The sequence below is a fragment of the Thamnophis elegans genome, chromosome 14, assembly GCF_009769535.1.
Source record: "Thamnophis elegans isolate rThaEle1 chromosome 14, rThaEle1.pri, whole genome shotgun sequence".
In the NCBI taxonomy this organism is placed as follows: Eukaryota; Metazoa; Chordata; class Lepidosauria; order Squamata; family Colubridae; genus Thamnophis; species Thamnophis elegans.
Window position 1 is genome coordinate 23,958,339 of NC_045554.1, and position 10,276 is coordinate 23,968,614.

The 10,276-nt window shown below is 45.9% G+C and overlaps 1 long non-coding RNA gene across 1 annotated transcript; it reads right to left on the minus strand.

Moving 5' to 3' along the window:
• Window positions 1–803: 803 nt before the first annotated feature.
• LOC116517433 lies at window positions 804–10,005 on the minus strand. The gene is made up of 2 exons (XR_004256460.1): window positions 9,919–10,005; window positions 804–1,059 (listed from the first exon to the last, which is right to left on the minus strand). It is a non-coding gene; the product is annotated as an uncharacterized LOC116517433 (long non-coding RNA).
• Between the last annotated feature and the right edge of the window lie 271 nt (window positions 10,006–10,276).

Consider the following 10,276-nt stretch of genomic DNA (forward strand, 5'->3'; position numbering starts at 1 on the left):
GTAACTGCAAAACAATATATTTAAGTTTGTGTCGTAAGGGAAAAAATTAGGAGCCAAGTATAAAGTGCTATAACATGCAAAGGAAAGAAGAGGGTTGGGTTTACCTTTACCTGATCTGAAAGTGTATTTTGCAACTTGTTTGGTTGCAATGAAAGAGTGGGTATTCCTGAGAAATAAAAGATGTTTAGTGTTAGTAGGATATGATCTGAGATTTGGGTGATGTGCTATTTATAATACAACAGTCAAAATAATTAACATAAATCATTATGTTAAATGTGCCACATTGAGAAGGAATAGATACAAACCAGGCTGTGCCCAAAGCACCCTTATGAATTTCAGCACAAGAAGCATTTCAGACACAATAGGCAGAGAATTAACATATCATGAAATGCCAAAATAAAGAGAACACCGATGATAGAGGGACATTGTTGCCAATGGTTTCATTACTTAGTTATCAGAAAAAAATAGGCAAAACATTCATGGTATTTAACAATGTAAGAATTTGAAATGGAATTGTGTACAAATGATGTGTAATTGCTAAAATGTATAAGCTTTTATTGAAACTTAAAAAGAAAAAAGGTCAAAGGATGTAAGCTTAAATTGGCTACAATTTTGATTCTGATATACAAATAGAATATGTGATTGAAAGTATAGACATTTATGTTATAGTTTGAAAAAAAATTATTTAGTGTATGGCATACAATATCAGGGAAATCTACACATGCTAAACACAAATGCAGTCCTCCTGATAGCCGAAATTGCTGGTTCATTCTGTTCGGTGCTTATGCGCCTGTCCTTGGTACATGGTGGGGAGTGAACTAGCTTTACACCAGCTGATTACGATAGTAGTGCTGGCTTTTCTGGGCTCCTCTGCCAGTCTCGCCTCGCTTCGCCTTGTGTCACGATGCCTTTCGTCCGGCCAAGTCCATTGCCAGTTTCTGCTCTCCGCACACATGAACTCAGCTAGGTTTTCCCCACCAAAGTGGTATCCATTTGTCTATTCGCAATGTTGCATGCTTTCGAACTGCTGGGTGGGCAGGCGACAAATCGCTAAATTGACTTGATTGGAGAAAAAAACAGTATTTACATGCATTGGTGACTGGAAACCCATTGTAGACATTTTGCATAAAAAGGGGAAAACATGATTCATGGTTTTGATGATTAGACGGATTTAGAAAGAAGAGCATCATGATTTAACTTTAGATAGAGAGGCTAAAATATAGTTGTACTTACTGTATAACTGCTGTGAAGAATATTGGAAACTACTTTGTATCCTTCTTTTGTTTTTTCTTCTACTTGTTTTTCTTTTCTTGCAGTTTGTTTTCCCTTTATTTTCTTCCTTCCTTTCCCTCCTTTTTTCCCTTACTTTGTTTATATTAGTTTGTTGTAGTTTTATATTTTTAAAAAGTTTAAATAAAAACTACATTTTAAAAATTTTGCCCAATGTAAGCAGACTGAGGTGTGATATAGGTGTGTACAGCAGTATTAAATGACTCTTAACAGCAGATTAATAACACATTGTTCTAACAAACAGCATTAAACCTGAAACTAAAAGGGTAACCAGCTTGTCTTAACTGCGAAATAACCTATGCTGCTTGTTATTTTGAACCACCAAAGGGCTAAACGTTGTGCAGGACATGGAATTAAACCTTTTATCAGTTTTATTTTTATTACCCATAAACTCTTTTAGGCAGACTAGTCTGAGGTGAAGACAGAGAAAAAGCCACTGATGAAAAATGCCTGTGTGCTACTGTGCACTGCCATCTGCTGTAGATGTCAAGTACAGCATTATAAACCAATTCAATTCTTGGACTGCTTCACATACATAATCCCAAATTAGGAGCCTGCCGCTGAAATCTAACAAATTGTACTAAAAGACATAATATTTTTGTGAACTGCAACTCAGTTCTTCAAGAGCCAGCTTTGGTCTAGAAACGGGGAGACCTTGGGCACAAAAGCAGTCGGATGACGCTGAGTTAGTCCCTCTCTCAACCCCAGAGGCAATGGCAAATCCCTTCCAAAAAAACCATGCCAAGAAAACGGCAGGGACTTGTCCAATGAAAATCAGGAATAAACACTGACTTGAAGCCATCCCCCCTCCCCCCCCCAAGCTCACTTGATATAAACTGAGGAGAAATTTCCCGACAGAATAATCAGTGGAAAGGCTTGTCTTAAGAAGTTGTGGGTGCTCCCTCACTTGAGGCTTTCAGAAATAGATTGGAAAACCATTTGTCTAGAATTGTGTAGAATTTCAGTTGTAAGTTGTTGTCATGCATTGAGGCACCACATAACCTGACTCAGAATTGCAATCTGTTTTTATAACAGTGAAGCAAGTGTGGCAATCATTAAGCAAATCCATTTTCCCCACTGAGTGTTTATTGCAGGAAACCAGAAGTAAACAAGGAAAACTTCATAAATTGTGCTCATGTGACACTATAAATGGCTGTCAATGTGAGCCATCCACTCAGTTTCTTCCCAGCCAGAGTGAGCCAGGGGAGGAGTGGATCCAGCAGCGCCCAGGTCCTCCTGGATGTTGCCTTGGTTAGACATTCTTTGCTCAGCCCCCTTGGAAGTATTAACTCCAGGATGGCTGATAAAGCAGACCCTGCTTAATGTCAGATGTGCTTCTTTCAAAATCCAAGAAAGAAAACCCACAACTCCCATGGTTTTAGAGAAAAGGTACTTTTACTGGATATGACCTGATAGCAAAGAAAGTAAAGCAAGGTCTGAGGCTAAAGGCGCAGAATTTTATATATCAAAAGTTTACCCAACACCCTCCCCCCAACAACCCCAAGCTAAGTGTCCAGTCTCTAGCTCCCAAGGGGTGCATCTTCAGGTGGCTTCATCCATCTGGTACGCAGAGACGGTGGCCTTGACCAGGCCTAAACAAGTCCATTCAGCATGCGCAGAAGATGGTGAAAGCAAAATTCCCTCTTCCCAAATACTGAAACCCACTCCCCTGGTTACTATGGCAGCTGATAGCAAGCAAAGTGATATAGAGGCTGACACCTTCCTGGATATCCCTGATCAAGAGACAATGATGGCAAACTAGAAACACAAGACAGTGTAGCAAAAACCATCCACACCAATTAAGTGCTCCATTGCCAGAACAATAACCCAACCCCCCACAAGAGAAGCTGCATAAAAACTCTATTTAAACAAGCAGTAACACACTGCAGCAACTCTAAACAACAGAAAAAGGAAAGTGTGCATCTATACAATGTCTTCCAACAAAATTAATATCATGCAATTTCATCAAAAAGTGCTTGGCCATTCAAACACAATATAGCACAACCAACACAAGCCGTAATAAAAATAACACTGTCACATCAAAAATATCTCAGAAACTACCCTGATAATAAGACCTCCCTGGATAATAAGCCCAATCAGGCTTTTGAGCGCATACACTAAAATAAGCCTTTCCCCGAAAATATTGCAACAGAGCAGCAGCCATGAGGTGACTACGCTTGCCGCCTCCTGCACCTCGAAAATAATAAAGCCTCCCCGAAAATAATGTCAAGCACTTATTTTGGGGGTCAAAAGAAAATAAGACCCTGGCTTATTTTCAGGGAAACATGGTATCAACAGTCTATTATAACCACATGGAATCAGTGTACCACTAAAGCTCTCCAAAACACCCTAAGTAAACCAAAAGACCCAGCAGCCCACAAAAAACAGGGGTCGTCCACAACAAACAATGTAATGACTGCAACAACCACTACATAGGACAAGCAGGCAGATGAGCAGAACGCATCCATGAAAACAACTAGCAGGTAGAAGACATGATGAAAACTCTTTAATTTCACAATATATGGACAGACCTAACCATAGTTTCAAATGGGAAAGTGACCATCCCAGACCAAGCCAAATCCAAAAACGCCAGGGAATTTCTAGAAATCTGGACCTCTTGACAAATAGGTAGGTATGCCATAAACAATATCTACCTGCTATAGATATGAAACCAGACAAAAGAGACAAGCAACAAACCAAAAGGGGAACAAAAAGTCCCAAGCACCTCTCCACCAGCAATCAGCACCCAGATGAGCAGAGATCAATTCCAAGATTAGCATCAGACCATCATCAAGAAGACTACCACAATTGAGGAACTACCAACTGGCTAATCAGCCAACCAACCAACCTCCAAGACCACTTCCATCAACACTGACAGGGGAAGCCTTTAGAAAATGGACCTCAACTTCAAGTACCAACAACAGGCCCCAGAGGGCAGGACAAGAAACAATGGATGGAAACTAATCAAGGAGAGAAACAACTAGAATTAAGGAGAAACTTCCTAACAGTGAGGACAATTAACCAGTGGAACAGAAGTTGCCTTCAGAAATCGTGGGCGCTCCAGCACTGGAGGCTTTTAAGAAGAGACTGGACAGTCACTTGTCTGAAATGGTATAGGGTCTCCTGCTTGAGCAGGGGGGACTGGACTAGAAGACCTCCAAAGTCTCTTCTATACAAGATGAACTGAGAGCAAATCCACTTCTACTAGCACCAACAATGTTACATCTGCAAGAAAACAACCAAGCTCAGAGAGCACCCAGGACTCCTTCTCCCTTTTCCTTCCAAATTGGCTGAGGGAGATTTGAAAGACTGCCAAGCTGACTTCTCCTTCGGATGGTAGCAGGCCAGATGGTACAACAGAATTGTGGGCTTCATTGTCTAGTTTTGAAGTAAACAAACACCAGCCAAAACTCTCAAGAGAAAACAATGGTAATTTTATTTACTATTTTGCAAAGAGGGTGCCCCACGTGCGCGCGCGCGCACACACACACACACTGGATCATCAATAGGTTTCCCTTATATTCCTTATTGCCTCCTACCCTAATTTGACCCCCCAAATGAATGCTTAGTCTTATTTTTGGGGAGCTCTTATTATTTTTGAGGTGCAGGAGGCAGTGACCATGGTCATCTCATGGCTAATGCTGTGTTGCAATATTTTCAGCAAGGGCTTACTTTGGGGGGAGGGCTTATTTTAGTGCATGCACGAAAAAGCCTGATTGGGCTTATTATCCAGGGAAGTCTTATTTTCAGGGAAACAGGGTGTATTCCCCAAATTACCTCCCACCTTTTCCTCACTGGCTGAGTACCCAGGCCGTCACAACCTATCCAAAGCGTCTAAAGTGAATACATTATCTCTGCTCCTGATTACATCTCCCACTTCTCTAATTCTACCATCCCTTGCTCTTATATACAAATTACCTTTTTTGGTCCTAGTTCCTAGGGGTTGTCTCTAGAGTACGGTAATTACTGTAAGAAGAAATCAAACCTTCCATCCCAAATAAAATATTAGCCATAGGGAAAAGCCTCAGAAAAGCCAAAAGACCAATTCACTAATAAAAAACACTGCCTGAAGACCATTCCACAATCCATCCAGACACCTAAAGGAAACATTGTAAGAAGAAGCTAACTGCAGATGCCAAACAAGCTTATTGAATGAGGAAACCAGCTGTCAAGATGGCTCCATTCACAAGCAAAGCAAATACTGCCGGCAGAAGTCCATTCAAGACAGGATATTTTGAAACCCCTTAGGGCAAAGTTTAACTGCTAAAAAAAGCAGAGTGATCGGATTAGACCAAGCGGCCCCTCACCCAAAAATCTAACACAGGTCATAGCCGTCAACCACAGTAAGAACTACCCAACACCCTCTCAGAACACAAAGCCCATGTTGCACAAATCCCAAACAGCAAGGTTACAGAAACTATAAAGATCCATCCACTCATTCAGCCATGGGGACCCGGATTGTTGTTGGGGGCGATATGCTGACTCTGTAAACCGCTTAGGGCTGAAAGCCCTATGAAGCGGTATATAAGTCTAACTGCTATTGCTATTTGCCTAGCTGGGCCAGAATCAGAGGCTGCTGCTGGTGCTTCTGCTTCTTACCCATCAGCCTCCATCTCATTCACGGCTTGGAGCTGGGATTTTTTTTCCTTACACCGCCTGTTATGGCAGCCGGTTGTGGCCAAGGCCGGTTCCTAGCCTGGCAGAGACCTTCCTCCATTCCAATCTGAGGCTCCAGCCCCGTTTGGGGATTAGAGAGACAGGCGGCATCTTTTCCTGTCAGGACAATCGGCTCACTTTCCCTCAGACGGAACGGAAACTCGCCAGCTCTTCTTCCCATTAAGCCAGGGCTGCCCAAACTTGAGAACTTTAAGACTTGTGGACTTCAACTCCCAGAATTTCCCAGCCAGCCACGCGTCTTTAAGTTCCCAAGTTTAGACACCCCTACATTAAGGTGACCAGACGTCCCGCTTTTGGCGGGACACCCCCGCCTTTTGATGCATATTCCCGCGTCCCGCCCGCTTTTTAAAAAGGCACGCTTTTTTTGGCGCTGGCAGCTCCCGCCCATCAGCTGCTGGGCTGGCTCATCGTTTCGTTCTATGCTACCTACAAATTTAAGCCAGCCCAGCCTGCCGCTCACTAATTTGATTGGCTGGACTCCAGCCAATCAGTGAGCTGGCCAACCAGCTCACTGATTGGCTGGACTCCTTAGCTGAGGACGCATGCGCGAGTTCTCCATTTTATTTCGTCTTTCTTTCTTGTTGGGGTTGCAGCTGCTGCGCTTACTCACTGGTGGTGAGTATGTTTTGTATTGTCTAATTAATTTGGTACCGTGGGAATCGGGAGGCGCTGGGGGGAGGAGACGTTGCTGGTCGCCGCGTGCTCCCTCGCTCGCGGCGGAGGAGGAGGAGGGGAAAGCAGCCCGGCGTTGCTGGTCGCCGCGTGCTCCCTCGCTCGCGGCTGAGGAGGGGGAAGCAGCCCGGCGTTGCTCGCGGAGGAGGAGGAGGAGGGGTGGAAGGCAAGCAGCCCGGCGTTGCGTTGCTCGCGGAGGAGGAGGAGGGGGGAAGGCAAGCGGCGTTGCACGCGGCGGAGGAGGAAGCAGCACGCGGCGGAGGAGGAAGCAGCCCGGCGTCGCTGCTCGCCGCACGCTCCCTCGCTCGCGGCCAGGCTTTGGTGCTGCCTTTCCCGCTCTGTGCGTGCTGCCCAGACCAGACCTCTCTTCCTTCCGTGGAGTCCGTTCGTGAATCCATGGGATTCGCTGCGGAAGGAAGAGATATCGGGGGAGCGGCGGACGCCAGCAGAGAACGTCCCCTCGCTTCTGGGCCTCCCCGCTGCTGTCCCAATGTCTCTTCCTTCCGTGGAGTCCGTTCGTGAATCCATGGGATTCGCCGCGGAAGGAAGAGATATCGGGGGAGCGGCGCCACCAGCAGAGAACGTCCCCTCGCTTCTGGGCCTCCCCGCTGCTGTCCCAATCTCTCTTCCTTCCGTGGAGTCCGTTCGTGAATCCATGGGATTCGCCGCGGAAGGAAGAGAGGTCGGGGGAGCGGCGCCGGCAGCAGAGAACGTCCCCTCGCTTCTGGGCCTCCGAGAGCGTGGACGCAGCGGCAGCTGCCCGCAGACAACTTCCACGCGCTTCCGGGGCTCCTGTCGCTCGGCAGAAGCTCCTGAAGCGTGTGGAAGTTGTCTGCGGGGCAGCTGCCAGCGCACCCACCTCTCCTCCTGCCTCTTCGTGCATGGGATCGCTGCCTCCGGGAGCGTGGGAGCGGCCGCGAGGAGTCCGTTCGTGCAGCGCCCCAACCTCTCCTCCTGCCTCTTCGTGCATGGGATCGCTGCCTCCGAGAGCGTGGGAGCGGCCGCGAGGAGTCCGTTCGTGCAGCGCCCCAACCTCTCCTCCTGCCTCTTCGTGTATGGGATCGCTGCCTCCGAGAGCGTGGGAGCGGCCGCGAGGAGTCCGTTCGTGCAGCGCCCCAACCTCTCCTCCTGCCTCTTCGTGTATGGGATCGCTGCCTCCGAGAGCGTGGGAGCGGCCGCGAGGAGTCCGTTCGTGCAGCGCCCCAACTTCTCCTCCTGCCTCTTCGTGAATGGGATCGCCGCCTCCGAGAGCATGGGCGCAGCGGCTGCCGCCCGCACAGAACGTCGTGCGGGGGTCCCGCCGCCCGGAAAGTTATGGAAAGTTATCTGCGGGCGGTGTCCGTTCGTGATTGGGATCGATCGCCGGGGCAGCCTCTCGCTTCCGGAACTTCCTCTCTCACTTCCGGGGGTCCCGCCGCCCGGCATAAGCCCCTGAACCGCCGCGGAATCCGTTCGTGAATCAAAATGGATCCGTGCGGCAGGAGGAGAGGTTGGGGCGCTGCCAGCTGCCTGCAGACAATTTTCTCTCGCTTTCGGGGGTCCCGCCGCCTGGCAAAAGCCCCTGAATCGCTTGGAAGTTATCTGCTGGCGGCGTCCGTTCGTGATTGGGATCCATCGCCGCCTCCGAGAGGGTATACAGAACACTATTTACCTAAATGTTCATATATATACAGTTTAGTATTTTAGCATTTATTTTTGAAAAAAATCAAACTCCTAAATCATGGTGTATAGCTTATTGCTCCTATCTTGGACATATTTTTTCTGATCAAACATTTGTGTTTACTGGGGTGGTGCATAAAGCTGAAAAGAGTTATTGTTTGTAATTTTTCTACATTATTTTGCTGTTAAAGAAGAGTTTTCTTCTTGGGGATAGATATTGATGGAGATTTCTTGTGCCATTAGGAATTGTTGCAAAGAAAAGATAAAGAATCTTATGGTGTGATATTGGTGAATTTTTTAAAAAAATAGCCTGTGTTGTCTTTCTGTCCCAAATAGTTAAATATAATTTCATTATGAACATCTGCAGGGTTTATGGGATTCCCATAATATGGGAGATTCATGCCTTTGTAGGTCATATTTGCCCATTTGTGGTTTTCTGTCTCATCTGTGAAATTCACAACCTTTTATTTGTTATGTTCTGAATTTTTCTCTTTTTAGAAAGTGATAAGAAATCTACCTGCAATTTAATCTTGACCAGGCATCCTGACTTTTAAGAAGTCACTGACATGCCAGTTTTAAAATTGTTTTTTTTCTTGATAGTTAAGGTCAAAAATTTAAACTTGCTGTCACAACTTTGAGCAGGGTGTGAGATTGTTGATGTCCATTTTACTGTCTTTCAATAACTGTATAATGTTCCAATCAAGCCTCAAATTAAGATGTTACCAACTAGTATGTGAACTACTGGAAAGATTGTGTGCCTATAGAGTTAAGAGTAAGAGTTTCATTTCATGCATCAGAAGGCTGTATAGTGTAGAGAGAAAAATATGTTCAAAACATTACAGTTGTATGTGTTAGCCGCCTGAATCTATATTACTGTCTTTGTTTTAAAAATTTTCTCTCAGGATCCCAAAATGGTATTTGTTTGTATGGGTTATATTTATCAATATGTATTGCATTAAATATTGAAATCTAAGTATTCACTGCTACTGTGGATTCTCACAATTGTTTGATGGGATTTCAACATAGGCTGGCAAATTTGAATTTTGAGTACCCTTGATTGGGTCTGACCCTCTGGACTCCAAGGAGAGATTTTAAGAAACACTGATTTCTTTTGCCAGGTAATATGTAATAGGTTGCCACTGCAAGTGTATTTGAAAAAGATAGCTTACTCTATGGTGTTGTTTTTTTATTTTTATACTGGAATTCTTCATGAAAAAATCCAAAAGGATTTACAAAAGAATAATAAAATATCTCTTCAAGAAAACAATAAAACTAACAGTGTCAGTGAAGATAATATAGAAAAGCAAGGCTAAGTGAGGAGTCTCGAGGAGGGGGAAAACATTTAGTGACCAAAGTTACAATGGCATTGAAAAAAGTGACTGATGACCATTTTTCACACTTAGCGACCGTTGCGACCATTTTTCACACTTAGCGACCGTTGCAGCATCCTCATGGTCACGTGATCAAAATTTTGTTTGGCAACAGATTCGTATTTATGCTGGTTTCAGTGTCCTGGGGTGACCTTTTGACAAAAAAATTTTTTTTTAATCAACACCCCCCCCCCCCCCCCCCCGGTCAAGGGTGTCCCTCTTTTCCAATCTGAAAATCTGGTCACCTTACCCTACATTAAGCTTTAATCGAGCAAACCGCCATGGGGGATCCACACGATACGCGAAGCCGAGTCAGGAGCGTCCGTTCCGACCAAAGGGCGACCCGGATTGGGCCAGAGGCCTCACGTGACCCTAGAAAGCCGCCGCGGGGGGTCCGGTGGGCGGGGCGAAGGCGGGGCGGCTCCCTCCTCCTCCTCGCGCATTAGAGGCAGCAGCAACAGCGTCCCCGGAGGGGCGTGGCGAATCGTGGGGCGGAGCCTCAGCCAAAAGCGCTCGCGCTCCTTTTCCTCCTCCTTCCTCCTCTTCTTGCATTAGCAGCAGCAGCGTCCCCGGAGAGGCGTCGCGAGGGGCGTGGCAAAAGAGAGGGG